Below are 13,519 nucleotides of genomic sequence, written 5' to 3'. Positions count from 1 at the left end.
CTTTCCTCATAAGATAACCCCTTCATCCCAGGAATCAGCCCAGTGAACCTTCTCTGAACTACTTCGAATGCAATTGTATAACTTCTTCAGTAAGGGGACCAGAAGTGTCCACCATCCTGAAGACGTCGTCTAACTTATGCCCTGCACAGCTGCAACAACACTTCCCTACTTTTATATTCTATTCACCATGCAATAAACAACAACATTCCATTTGCCTTCCGAATCACTTGCTGTAGCTACACGGTAACATTTTGTGATTCATGTACCAGGACACCCAGATCCCTCTGTCCCAAACAGTTCTGCAGTCTCTCTCCATTTCAATAATAGACTGATTTTTATTCCTCCTGCTAAAGTGGACAAGCTCACATTTTCCCACATTGTACTCCATCTCCCAGTTTTTTCCTCACTCACTTAACCTATGGAAATCTCTTTGCAGACAGTTTATGACCTCTCGACAGCTTACTATCCAACCTATCATTGGACAGACACAGGGCGGGTTAACTTCAATGCTGAGAAATGTGAAGTGATGCATTTTGGAAGGAAGACTGAGTGATATAAATTAAATGGTACAATGTTAGAATGGGTGACAGGACAGAGAGATCTGGGATTTCATCAATGTTACCTGTTATACCCAAAAGCTCAATTTGGGGCTTGGAATCTGTGAGTTGAATTTAGCTTCATCCTGAAAAGTGTGAGCAAACGTGTTGGGAAATGTGTCAAAAGTTATTTCCGTTCAGACATTCCTGCATTGTGGAAGTGTGAGCTATCTTTGCAGAGACAGGAAATCGAGTTGTTTGAATGGACCTGCAGGTTTTGGTTGATGCAATAAGGTGAGAAATTGAATTGTGTCCCTTCCATATACACAGAATTGGAGGTATTTACAAAACACCACATGAAGTAGTTTATCAATGTCTGACAAACTTCAAAGACTTGAAACGCATGGAAGAAGAGGCGAAGGGAACAATATACAAAACTTGAGACAGTCAGACAACAGCAGTCGGAAAATGAATCTCTTTTTATGGGTTTTAATTTGAAGGCCTGAGCTGATGATTGAAAAAGCAGGAGTTCAAATCCCACACTGGGCTGTTGTGAATTTGAATTCTCTTTTTTCTAAAAATAAACATAAATCTGGAATTAAAAAACCTCTGGGATGGAATGATTCACTGCTGTCTACCAGTGTAAAGCCCGTGCGGTCTCAGTTTTGCTGTATTTATTAACGATGTAAGATGATGTGGCAGTATGCAACATACCCAAGTTTACCAATGACACAAAAATAGGCAGCATTGTAAGCAGTGTAGCTGGAAGCATAACATTGCAAATAGATATCTGAAGTGAATGGGCAAAACTGTGGTAGATAGATTTCAATGAAACTAAAAAAGACCAGAACAGAGTACTTTATCAATGGTGAAAAGACAGAAACACTGGAGGTCCAAAGAGACTTGTGGGGTCCATGTCCATGTGAGTGCAGTGTAGATTTACCAGAATGATAACTGGACACCAAGGGTTAAATAACGAGGTGATATTACACAAACTAGGGATTTATTCCCTGGATGTTAGGAGGTTCAAGGTGATTTGATCAAAGTTGTTGAGATATTAAGGGGAATTGATGGGGTCGTTTGAGAGCAACTATTTCGGCAGCTTTGGAATATAGGGACAGAATTAGACCATTCAGCCCACAGAGCCTGCTCTGCCATTCAATACTATCATGGCTGATCATCCACTTCAATGTGTTTTTCCCAGACTATCCTCATGCCCTTTATGTCATTGGTATTCAGCAATCTGTCAATCACTGCTTTAAACATACTCAATGACTGAGCTTCCACAGCCCTCTGGGATAGAGAATTCCTAAGACTCACAACCCTCTGAGTAATGACATTTCTCCTCATCTCTGTCCCAAGTGGCTTCCGCCTTATTTTGAAATTGTGTCCCCTGGTTCTGGACTCCTCAACCAGGAGAAACATCTTACCTACATCTACCCTGTCTATCTATAACGTTACCACAGTGTCCCCACACAGCCTGTCTCCCCGTCCCACAGCTTCTAAAGTGTCTCAGGGCCTCCTGGCACTTTCTATCTCTCTGCTTCTGTCTCTATCACTCACTATCTCTTTGTTCTCTCTCCATTTCTATCTCTCCCTATCCCTCTGATACTCTACCTCTGTTCCTCTCTCTCTGTCTATCACTCTCTCCCACCATGTTGGTTTTCATTGGGGGTCGAGTTAAATCACAGACAAAATAAACACTTCACCTGTCTGCCCCGGAATAAATAGCAAAATTTGTGGATATATTATGTCTGTATTCAGAAAATATAGACAGCTTATTGTGGAGCTTATTCAAGGAGCAGCGAATGCGTGTCCTTGATAAGTATGTACCTGTCAGGCAGGGAGGAAGTTGTCGAGCGAGGGAGCCGTGGTTTACTCAAGAAGTTGAAGTGCTTGTTAAGAGGAAGAGGGCGGCTTATGTTAGGATGAGACGTGAAGGCTCAGTTTGGGCGCCTGAGAGTTACAAGCTAGCCAGGAAGGATCCAAAGGGAGGGCTAAGAAGAGCAAGGAGAGGACACGAGAAGTCATTGGCGGATAGGATCAAAGAAAACCCTAAGGCTTTCGACAGGTATATCAGGAATAAAAGACTGATAAGAGTTAGAACAGGGCCAATCAAGGATAGTAGTGGGAAGTTGTGTGCGGAATCAGAGGAGATAGGGGAAGCGTTAAATTAATATTTTTCGTCAGTATTTACAGTAGAGAAAGAAAATGTTGCCGAGGAGATTACTGAGATACAGCCTACTAGGCTAGATGGGATTGAGATTCACAAGGAGGAGGTGTTAGCAATTTTGGAAAGAGTGAAAATAGAAAAGTCCCCTGGGCCAGATGGGATTTATCCTAGGATTCTCTGGGAAGCCAGGGAAGAGATTGCAGAGCCGTTGTTGTTGATCTTTATGTCGTCATTGTCGACAGGAGTAGTGCCGGAGGACTGGAGGATCGCAAATGTTGTCCCCTTGTTCAAGAAGGGGAGTAGAGACAGCCCTGGGAATTATAGACCTTTGAGCCTTACTTCGGTTGTGGGTAAAATGTTGGAAAGGGTTAGAAGAGATAGGATTTATAATCATCTTGAAAAGAATAAGTTCATTTGCGTTAGTCAGCACGGTTTTGTGAAAGGTAGGTCCTGCCTCACAAACCTTATTGAGTTTTTCGAGAAGGTGATCAAACAGGTGCATGAGGGTAAAGCCGTGGATGTGGTATATATGGATTTCAGTAAGGCGTTTGATAAAGTTCCCCACGGTAGGCTATTGCAGAAAATACGGAAGTATGGGGTTGAAGGTGATTTCGAGCTTTGGATCAGAAATTGGCTAGCTGAAAGAAGACAGAGGGTGGTGGTTGATGGCAAATGTTCATCCTGGAGTTTAGTTACTAGTGGTGTACCGCAAGGTTCTGTTTTGGGGCCACTGCTGTTTGTCATTTTTATAAATGACCTGGATGAGGGTGTAGAAGGGTGGGTTAGTAAATTTGCGGATGACACGAAGGTCGGTGGAGTTGTGGATAGTGTCGATGGGTGTTGTAGGGTACAGAGGGACATAGATAGGCTGCAGATCTGGGCTGAGAGATGGCAAATGGAGTTTAATGCGGAGAAGTGTGAGGTGATTCACTTTGGAAGGAGTAACAGCAATGCAGAGTACTGGGCTAATGGGAAGATTCTTGGTCGTGTAGATGAGCAGAGAGGTCTTGGTGTCCAGGTACATAAATCCCTGAAAGTTGCTACCCAGGTTAATAGGGCTGTTAAGAAGGCATATGGTGTGTTAGCTTTTATTAGTAGGGGGATCGAGTTTCGGAGCCAAGAGGTCATGATGCAGCTGCACAAAACTCTGGTGAGGCCGCACCTTGAGTATTGCGTGCAGTTCTGGTCACCGCATTATAGGAAGGATGTGGAAGCTTTGGAAAGGGTGCAGAGGAGATTTACTAGGATGTTGCCTGGTATGGAAGGAAGGTCTTACGAGGAAAGGCTGAGGGACTTGGGGTTGTTTTCGTTAGAGAGAAGGAGGAGGAGAGGTGACTTAATAGAGACATACAAGATAATCAGAGGGTTAGATAGGGTGGATAGTGAGAATCTTTTTCCTCGGATGATGATGGCAAACACGAGGGGACATAGCTTTAAGTTGAGGGGTGAAAGATATAGGACAGATGTCAGAGGTAGTTTCTTTATGCAGAGAGTAGTAGGGGCGTGGAACGCCCTGCCTGCAACAGTAGTAGACTCGCCAACTTTAAGGGCATTTAGGTGGTCATTGGATAGACATATGGATGAAAATGGAATAGTGTAGGTCAGATGGTCGGCACAACATCGAGGGCCGAAGGGCCTGTACTGCGCTGTAATGTTCTAAAAAATATATATATTATATGATGGGATGCTGCAAATCGATTTACACTAGTACTGTCGGAAAAACAACATAAAAATAATTATTCACAAGTCTAGTCCAACTCAACGAAAGATTTGACCCGATAAGGTAATAAATGTCAAAAGTCTTGAGTTTTTTGGAGTACATTAAGCTTTACTCTGTCTGGCCTTCAGAAATTAAACATTACATATGCACTGCAAGATTAAAGATTATACATAGGTTAGGTTACATAGAATTAAGAAGGACTAACAAGGCTAGGGAATATCCAATGAATGGTAGGACCATCGGAAGTACCGAGCGTCAGAGGGATCTTGGTGTACTTGTCCATAGATCACTGAAGGTTGCAGCGCAGGTAGACAAGGTGGTTAGGAAGGTATATAGGATACTTGCCTTTATTAGTTGAGGCATAGAATAGAAGAACAGGGAGGTTATGATGGAGCTATGTAAAACACTGGTTAGGTCACAGCTGGAGTATTGTGTACAGTTCTGGGCACCACACGAGAGGAAGGATGTGATTGCACTGGAGAGGATGCAGAGGAGATTGACCAGGATGTTGCCTGGGCTGGACATTTTCATCTATGAAGAGTTACTGAAAAGGCTGGAGTTGTTTTCCTCAGAGCAGAGAAGGCTGAGGGGGGACCTGATTGAGGTGTACAAAATTATGAGGGGCATTGATAGGTTAGATAGGAAGAAACTTTTTTCCTTCGCGAAGGGGTCAATAACCAGGGGGCAAAGATTGAAGGCAAGGGGCATACGGTTTAGAGGGGATTTGAGGAAAAGATTTTTCACCCAGAGGGTGTTTGGAATCTGGAACGCTCTGCCTGAAGGGGTGGTAGAGGCATGAACCCTCACAACATGTCAGAAGTATTTAGATGAGCACTTGAAACGCCGTCGCATACAAGGCGACGGACCAAGTGCTGGGAAATGGGACGAGAATAGGTAGGTGCTTGATGATAGACACAGACACGATGTGCCGAACGGCGTGTTTCTGTGCTGTATAACTCTATGACTCTAATTGTCGTCATCGAATTCAGCTGAAAATTAATCAGTTACATTGTTATTTCATTCATTTCAGTCCATACAGTACACACGGTACCTTACTGTTGTAATAAAGTCAAATAGTATCTATTCATCCCACTGGGGCAAAATGTCACTGGCTCAACATTCTCACCAAAAACTAAAGCATTCCACAATGCAAGACTCACAAATTCAACACAAGGTTCCTTTTCTGAGTCTCGCTGGTCTGTTCTGTTTCTCTGAGGGATTACTGATGCTTATCCTCAACATGAGCAGTCGTCCTAATCCCGTGTGCCTGTCCTGCTCCCAAACCCGGCATCTGCTTACATTAAGGCAAGTGACACAGGAGTGTCTCAGTGACTGAGGCAGGTGAGTCTTGAGGCTGAGCCGGGGACAGTGAGTGAGACGGGTTAATCCGACACTACAGGGACACTTTAAACGGAGCTTTACTCTGTATCTAACCTGTGCTGTACCTTCGCTGAGAGTGTTTGATTGGGCAATGCAGATGAGGAGAGTTATTCCTTACCCATTTTAAATATGGAGAAGTGAAGATCCAAGAGATTGTTTGAAATGTGATGAGGGTTTCTGCCTCTACCATCCTTTAGAGTCACAGAGAGATACAGCACTTATACAGGCCCTTCGGGCCGCCCAGTCTGTGCAGGCCATCAACCTCCCATTTTATACTAATCCTTTCAGGCAGTTTGTTCCAGACACCCACCAGCCACTGGGTGAAGAAACTATTGATGTGTCTCATTCAGCTAAGTTTGATGTCAATGTTACCCCAGGATGTTGATGCTGGGGGATTCAGCGATGGGATAAAGCTTTGAATGCCAAGAGGAGGTGGTTGGATTCTCTCTTGTTGCAGATGGTCATTGCCTGGCACTTGTGTGACGAGATTGTTACTTCCCACTGGTCGGCCCAAACTTGAATGTTGTACGGGTCTGTGGCTATGGATTGCTTCATTATCTGAGGCAAAATACTGTGGATGCTGGAAATCTGGAAAGCATCGAGCTGAATCACTAACTCTGTTTTGCTCTCCACAGATGCTGCTTGACGTGTTCAGTATTTCCTCCTGGGATCTCAGCTGAAGATGGTTGAGCCTCGGACACTACGCTGAGGAACTCCTGCAGTGATGTCCTGGGACTGAGATGATTGACCTCCAACAACCACAACCATCTTCCTTTGTGCTCGGTATGAGTCCAACCAGCGTATTCCCACTGACTTCAGTTTCACTCTGGCTCCTCGATGTCGCACTCGGTCAAACGCTGCCTTGATGTGAAGGTCAGTCTCTCTTCCCAGTAGCAGACAGGAGTGAATCGTTCCCTTTGACCAATTGTGCACTGAACAAGCTGTGGTTCTTCACAGCCTGATACAGGACTGGACACGGCCGATTGACATAGCCCATCAAACACTCCCAGAGCAGGTTCAGCACAGCTTAGGAATACAGTATAGTTCTTTCAGCATTCTCTATCTGTCTTCCTCTCTCTGTCTCTCCCTCCTGCTATCTCTGACACGAGGAGAGAGACAGAGGGAGAGAGGGTTAGGTATGCAGAAAGAGGGAGTGCTGTGGAGAGGTACAAGGTTGGAGGGAGAGAGATTGCGGGGTCGATTGAAAGGGAGAATGTAAGAGAAATTAATTTGATGTAATCCTTCACTGCTGTGTGCACAAACATTTAAGAGATAGGTATGGAGACAGAAACATCGGGGGAGATCTCTGTCTCCCTCTCTGTCTCTCCATCTGTCTTTCGCTCTCTGTCTCTCCCACTCTCTCCTTCTCTATCTGTCTCACTCTCTGTCCCTCCATCTGACTTTGCCTTTCTGTCTCTCCATCTCTCTCCATTCTTTGTCTCTCTCTGTGTCCTTGAGTCTGTATTTCCCTCCCTGTCAATCCCTCTCTCTCCTTCCATCTCTGCCTCTCTCTCTCTCGGTCTCTCTCTCTGTCCCTCCATCTGTCTTTCCCTGTCTGTTTCTCCCTTTCTATCCTTCCATGTCTGCCTCTCTCTCTCTCTGTCCCTCCATCTGTCGTTCCCTCTCTGTCTCTCCCTCTCTTTTCTTCTCTCTCTATCTCTCTCTCTGTCTCTCCATCTATCTACCCCACCACCTGTCACTCCCTCTCTCTCCTTCTATCTCTATCTCTGCCTCTATCTCTGTCTCTCTCTCTGTCCCACCATCTGTCTTTCGCTGCCCTGTCACTCCCACTCTCTCCTTCTATCTCTGTCTATCTCTCTCTATCCCTCCATCTGTCCTTCCCTCCCTGTCACTCCATCTCTCTCCTTCTCTCTCTGTCTCTCGCTTTGTCCCTCCATCTGTCTTTCCCTTCCAGACACTCCCTCTCGCTCATTCTCTCTCTGTCTCTCTCTCTCTATCCCTCCATCTGTCCTTCCCTCCCTGTCAGTCCATCTCTCTCCTTATCTCTCTGTCTCTCACTTTGTCCCTCCATCTGTCTTTCCGTTCCTGACACTTGCTCTCACTACTTCTTTCTCTGTCTCTGCCACTCTCTCTGTCTCTCTCTTTTGTCCCTCCATCAGTCTTTCCCTCTCTGCCTCTCCATCTCTCTCCTTCCATCTCTGCCTCTCTCTCACTGTCCCTCCATCTGTCTCTCCCCCACCCACGTCACTCCATCTCCCTCCTTCTCTCTCTGTCTCTCACTCTGTCCATTCGATCTCTCTTTCCCTCCCTGTCACTCCCTCTCTCTCCTTCTCTCTCTGTCTCTCTCTCTCTCTGTCTTTCCATCTGTCTTTCCCTCCTTGACACTCCATCTCTCTCCTTCCATCTCTGCTTCTCTCTCACTCTGTCTCTCCAACTGCCTTTGCCTCTGTTTCTCTCCCACTCTCTCCTTCTCTCTCTGTCACTGCCTCTCTCTCTATCTGTTTGTCACTCCCTCTCTCTCCTTCTATCTCTGTCTCTCTCTCTGTCCCTCCATCTGTCTTTCCCTCTCTGTCTCTGCCGCTCTCTCCTTCTATTTCTGTCTCTCTGTCTCTGTCTCTCCATCTGTCTTTCCCTCCCTAACTCTCCCTCTCTGTCCTTCTATCTCTGTCTCTCTCTGTTTCGCTTTATCCCTCCATCTGTCCTTCCCTCCCTGTCTCACCGTCTCCCTCCTTCTATCTCTGTCCCTGCCTCTCTCTCTGTCTCTCTCTCTCCCTCTGTCTCTCCATCTGTCTTTCCCTATCTGACTCTCCCTCTCTCTCCTTCTCTCTTTTGTCTCTCACTTTGTCCCTCCCCCTGTCTTTCCCTCCCTGTCACACCCTCTCTCTCCTTCTATCTCTGTCTATCTCTCTGTCTCTCCATCTTTCTTTCCCTCCCTGTCAAACCCTCTCTCTCCTTCCATCTCTGCCTCGCTCTCTGTCTCTCTCTCTCCAACTGTCTTTCTCTCTCTCTCTCTCCATCAGTCTCCCCGTCACACGCTCTCTCTCTTTCTCCTCTGTCACTCTCTCTCTATCCCTCCATCTGCCCTAAGCTCCCAGTCTCTCCATCTCTCTCCTTCTCTCTCTGTCTCTCTCTCTGTCCCTCCATCTGTCTTTCCCTCTCTGTCACTCCCACTCTCTCCTTCTCTCTTTGTCTTTCCCTCTCTGGCACTCCCACTCTCTTCTTCTCTCTCTGTCACTCACACTCTCTGTCCCTCCATCTGTCTATACCTCCCTGACACTCCCTCTCTCTCCTTCGATCAATGTCTCTCTCTCTATCCCTACGTCTGTCTTTCCTTCTCTGTCTCTCCCTCTCTCTCCTTCTCTCTCTGTCTCTCTCTCTCTCTCTCCATCTGTCTTTCCCTCCCTCTCACTCCCTGTCTCTCCTTCTATCTCTGTCTCTCTGTCTCTGTCTCTCCATCTGTCTTTCCCTCTCTGTCTCTCCCTCTCTCTCCTTCTATATCTGTGTCTCTCTCTGTCTCTCTCTCTATCCCTATATCCCTGCATCTGTCCTTCCCTCCCTGTCACTCCATCTGTCTCCATACTCTCTCTGTCGCTCACTCTGTCCCACCATCTGTCTTTCCCTCCCTGACACTCCCTCTCTCTCGTTCTCTCTCTGTCTCTCTCTCTGTCCTTCCATCTGTCTTTCCCTCCCTCTCACTCCCTGTCTCTCCTTCTATCTCTGTCTCTCTGTCTCTGTCTCTCCATCTGTCTTTCCCTCTCTGTCTCTCCCTCTCTCTACTTCTATCTCTGTGTCTCTCTCTGTCTCTCTCTCTATCTCTCCATCCGTCTTTCCCTACCTGTCTCTCCCTCTCTCTTCCTCTCTCTGTCTCTGCCTCTCTCTCTGTCTCTCTCTCTGTCCCTCCATCTGTCTTTCCCTCTCTGACACTCCCTCTCTGTCCTTCCATCTCTGTCTCTCTCTCTGTCCCTCCATCAGTCTTTCCCTCTCTGTCACTCCCTCTCTATCCTTCTCTCTCTGTTTCTCTCTCCATCCCTCCATCTGTCCTACCCTCCGTCACTCCATCTCTCTCCTTCTCTCTCTGTCTCTTACTCTGTCCCTCGATCTGTCTTTCCCTCCCTGTCTCTCCCTCTCTCTCCTTCCAGCTCTGCTTCTCTCTCTCAGTCTCTCCATCAGTCTTTCCCTCTCTGTCACTCCCTCTCTGTCCTTCACTCTCTTTTTCTCTCTCTATCCCTATATCTGTCCCTCCCTCCATCACTCCCTCTCTCTCCTTCTCTCTGTCTCTCACACTGTCCCTTCATCTGTCTTTTCCTCCCTTTCACTCCCTCTCTCTCCTTCCAGCTCTGCCTCTCTCTCTCTGTTTCTCCATCTGTCTTTCCCTCACTGTCACTCCCTCTCTGTCCTTGTCTCTCTTTTTCTCTCTCTATCCCTCCATCTGTCCTACCCTCCGTCACTCCATCTCTCTCCTTCTCTCTCTGTCTCTCACTCTGTCCCTCTATCTGTCCTTCCCTCCGTCACTCCATCTCTCTCCTTCTCTCTCTGTCTCTCACTCTGTCCCTCGATCTGTCTTTCTTTCCCTTTCACTCCCTCTCTCTCCTTCCAGCTCTGCCTCTCTCTCTCTGTTTCTCCATCTGTCTTTCCCTCACTGTCACTCCCTCTCTGTCCTTGTCTCTCTTTTTCTCTCTCTATCCCTCTATCTGTCCTTCCCTCCGTCACTCCCTCTCTCTCCTTCTCTCTGTCTCTCAATCTGTCCCTTCATCTGTCTTTTCCTCCCTGAAACTCACTCTCTCTCCTTCTATCTCTGCTTCTCTCTCTCTCTGTCTCTCCAACTGCCTTTGCCTCTGTTTCTCTCCCACTCTCTCCTTCGCTCTCTGTCCCTGCCTGTCTCTCAGTCTCTCTGTCACTCCCACTCTCTCCTTCTATCTGTCTCTCTGTCTCTCCATCTGTCTTGCCCTCCCTGACACTCCCTCTCTGTCGTTCTATCTCTGTCTCTCTCTGTATCCCTTTTTCCCTCCATCTGTCTTTCCCTCTCTGTCTCTGTCTCTCTCTCCTTCTATCTCTGTCTCTGTCTCTCTGTGCCTCCATCTGTCTTTCCCCTTCTGTCTCTACCACTTTCTCCTTCCATCTCCACCACTCTCTCACTGTGTCTCTCCATCTGTCTTTTTTCTCTGTGTCTCCCACTCTCTGCTTCTCTCTCTGTCCCTCTCTCTGTCCCTCCATCTGTCTTTCCCTCCCTGTCAATCCTCTCACTCCTTCCATCTCTGCCTCTCTGTCTCTCTGTCTCTCCATCTGTCTTTCCCTCCCTGACACTCCCTCTCTCTCCTTCTATCTCTGTCTCTCGCTCTCTGTCCCTCCATCTGTCCTTCCCTCCCTGACACTCCCTCTCTCTCCTTCTAACTCTTTCTCACGCTCTCTGTGCCTCCATCTGTCTTTCCCTCTCTGTCTCTCCCACACTCTCCTTCTCTCTCTGTCTTTCTCTCTCTGTCTCTCCATTCGTCTCCCCTCACCCCGTCACACGCTCTCTCTCTCTTTCTGTCTTTGTCGCACTCTCTCTAACCCTCCATCTGTCTTTCCCTCCCTGTCTCTCCATCTCTCTCCTTCTCACTCTGCCTTTCTCTCTCTGTCTCTCCATCTGTCCTTCTCTCCCGGTCACACCGTCTCTCTCCTTCTCTCTCTGTCTCTCTCTCTCTGTCCCTTCTTCTGCCTTTCCCTCCCGAACACTCCCTCACTCTCCTCCTATCCCTGTCTCTCTCTGTGTGTCTCTCTCTCTCGGTCCCTCCATCTGTATTTCCCTCCCTGACACTCCCTCTCTCTCCTTCTCTCCCTGTCTCTCTCTCTGTCCTTCCATCTGTCTTTCCCTGTCTGTCTCTCCCTCTCTCTCCTTCTATCTCTGTGTCTCTCTCTGTCTCTCTCTCTATCTCTCCATCAGTCTTTCCCTACCTGTCTCTCCCTCTCTCTTCCTCTCTCTGTCTCTGCCTCTCTCTCTGTCTCTCTCTCTGTCCCTCCATCTGTCTTTCCCTCTCTGACACTCCCTCTCTGTCCTTCCATCTCTGTCTCTCTCTCTGTCCCTCCATCAGTCTTTCCCTCTCTGTCACTCCCTCTCTATCCTTATCTCTCTGTTTCTCTCTCTATCCCTCCATCTGTCCTACCCTCCGTCACTCCATCTCTCTCCTTCTCTCTCTGTCTCTCACTCTGTCCCTCGATCTGTCTTTCCCTCCCTGTCTCTCCCTCTCTCTCCTTCCAGCTCTGCTTCTCTCTCTCTGTCTCTCCATCTGTCTTTCCCTCTCTGTCACTCCCTCTCTGTCCTTCACTCTCTTTTTCTCTCTCTATCCGTCCATCTGTCCTTCCCTCCATCACTCCCTCTCTGTCCTTCTCTCTGTCTCTCACTCTGTCCCTTCATCTGTCTTTTCCTCCCAGTCACTCCCTCTCTCTCCTTCCAGCTCTGCCTCTCTCTCTCTGTCTCTCCATCTGTCTTTCCCTCTCTGTCACTCCCTCTCTGTCCTTCACTCTCTTTTTCTCTCTCTATCCGTCCATCTGTCCTTCCCTCCATCACTCCCTCTCTGTCCTTCTCTCTGTCTCTCACTCTGTCCCTTCATCTGTCTTTTCCTCCCTGTCACTCCCTCTCTCTCCTTCCAGCTCTGCCTCTCTCTCTCTGTCTCTCCATCTGTCTTTCCCTCTCTGTCACCCCCTCTCTGTCCTTCTCTCTCTTTTTCTCTCTCTATCCCTCCATCTGTCCTTCCCTCCGTCACTCCCTCACTCTCCTTCTCTCTGTCTCTCACTCTGTCCCTTCATCTGTCTTTTCTTCCCTGACACTCCCTCTCTCTCCTTCCGTCTCTGCTTCTCTCTCTCTCTGTCTCTCCAAATGCCTTTGCCTCTGTTTCTCTCCCACTCTCTCCTTCTCTCTCTGTCTCTGCCTCTCTCTCTGTCTCTCTGTCACTCCCACTCTCTCCTTCTATCTCTGTCACTCTGTCTCTGTCTCTCCATCTGTCTTGCCCTCCCTGACACTCCATCTCTGTCCTTCTATCTCTGTCTCTCTCTGTATCCCTTTTTCCCTCCATCTGTCTTTCCCTCTCTGTCTCTGTCTCTCTCTCCTTCTATCTCTGTCTCTCTGTCTCTGTCTCTCCATCTGTCTTTCCCTCCCTGACACTTCCACTCTCTCCTTCTCTCTCTGTCTCTCTCTGTCCCTCCATCTGTCTTTCCCTCCCTGACACTCCCTCTCTCTCCTTCTCTCTCTGTCTCTCTCTGTCCCTCCATCTGTCTTTCCCTCCCTGACACTCCCTCTCTCTCCTTCTCTCTCTGTCTCTCTCGGTCCCTCTATTTGTATTTCCCTCTCTGTCTCTCTCTCTCTCTCCTATCTCTGTGTCTCTCTCTGGCTCTCCCTCTGTCTCTCCATCTGTCTTTCCCTCCCTGTCACTCCCTATCTCTCCTTCTATCTCTGTCTCTCTCTCTGTGCCTCCATCTGTCTTTCCCCTTCTGTCTCTATCTCTTTCTCCTTCCATCTCTGCCTCTCTCTCTCTGTGTCTCTCCATCTGTCTTTTTTCTCTGTGTCTCCCACTCTCTGCTTCTCTCTCTGTCCCTCTCTCTGTCCCTCCATCTGTCTTTCCCTCCCTGTCAATCCCTCTCTCTCCTTCCATCTCTGCCTCTCTGTCTCTGTCTCTCCATTTGTCTTTCCCTCCCTGACACTCCCTCTCTCTCCTTCTATCTCTGTCTCTCTCTCTCTCTGTCCCTCCATCTGTCTTTCCCTCCCTGTCACTC

The sequence above is a fragment of the Heterodontus francisci genome, unplaced genomic scaffold (genome assembly GCF_036365525.1).
Source record: "Heterodontus francisci isolate sHetFra1 unplaced genomic scaffold, sHetFra1.hap1 HAP1_SCAFFOLD_397, whole genome shotgun sequence".
Taxonomy (NCBI): Eukaryota; Metazoa; Chordata; class Chondrichthyes; order Heterodontiformes; family Heterodontidae; genus Heterodontus; species Heterodontus francisci.
This window is presented reverse-complemented; position numbering follows the sequence as displayed.